Here is a 1,450-nt window from a genome sequence, read left to right as displayed (position 1 = left end):
AATGCCCTCCCTCCCCCTCTTCTTTGCCCTCCAGCACCCCCTTCCATTAATGCCTTCCCTCTTCTCCTCTCCCTCTCCTCCCACTGACTCCCGAGCTAGCTAGCTAGTTAGAGCTATATATCTATAGAGCTACAAGGTAATTAAGAAGAAAGGTGCTCGATATCCCTCTCGACACATAGGTGAGCAAAAAAAGTGTTTGTGTGGATAGGACCAAAATTATATATATATATGGGCGATATGAGAATATACCGAATTGTGTGTGGCATAATTTGAGTTGCCTACATTGTGTATTTGATGAAATAATGTGGGTGACATGAGTTGCCTATGTTTTGCCGAGTTGTCGGATCATAACACATAATAGGTGACTATATACTTGCAAGATAGGATCAAGAACACACATATATTCATGAAAACATAATAGGTTCAGATCTGAAATCATGGCACTTGGGCCCTAGTGACAAGCATTAAGCATAACAAAGTCATAGCAACATCAATCTCAGAACATAATGGATACTAGGGATCAAACCCTAACAAAACTAACTTGATTACATGGTAAATCTCATCCTACCCATCACCGTCCAGCAAACCTACGATGGAATTACTCACGCACGGCGGTGAGCATCATGAAATTTGTGATGGAGGATGGTTGATGATGACGACAATGACGAATCCCCCTCTCCGGAGCCCCGAACGGACTCCAGATCAGCCCTCCCGATAGAGATTAGGGCTTGGCGGCGGCTCCGTGTCGTAAAACGCGATGAAACTTTCTCTCTGATTTTTTTCTCCCCGAGACGGAATATATGGAGTTGGAGTTGACGTCGGTGGAGGTCCAGGGGGCCCACGAGATAGGGGGCCGCGCCCTAGGGGGGGCGCCCCCTTGTCTTGTGGACAGGCTGTGGGCCCCCTAGCATTAATTCTGTCGCCAAAAATTCTTATTAATTCCAAAAGGTGCCTCTGTGGATTTCCAGGACATTCCGAGAACTTTTCTTTTCTACACATAAAACAACATCATGGTAGTTCTATTGAAAACAGCGTCAGTCCGGATTAGTTTCATTCAAATCATGCAAGTTATAGTCCAAAACAAGGGCAAAAGTGTTTGGAAAAGTTGATACGTTGGAGACGTATCAGTCTACATCAGTATTTTGTAGATCCTAAGGAAGCAAAGCTTATGCGCTGGCACGCGGAGAGGGTGAAGCCAGATGACGGAGATGAACCGAAGCTGAGACACCTCGCAGATGCTAGCCAATGGAGAGCATTAAATGCTAAATTTGATTTTTTCGCAAATGATCCAAGGAACATCGTGCTTGGCGCTAGTAGTGATGGCATGAATCCATTTGGCAACCAGAGCACCAATCATAGCACATGGCCCGTGTTTGTATGGATGTACAACCTCCCCCTGGTTGTGCATGAAGGAAAAATACATACACATGGCTATGCTTATTCAAGGGTC

Source organism: Triticum aestivum, unplaced genomic scaffold (assembly GCF_018294505.1).
Source record: "Triticum aestivum cultivar Chinese Spring unplaced genomic scaffold, IWGSC CS RefSeq v2.1 scaffold43816, whole genome shotgun sequence".
Lineage (NCBI taxonomy): Eukaryota > Viridiplantae > Streptophyta > Magnoliopsida > Poales > Poaceae > Triticum > Triticum aestivum.
This window is presented reverse-complemented; position numbering follows the sequence as displayed.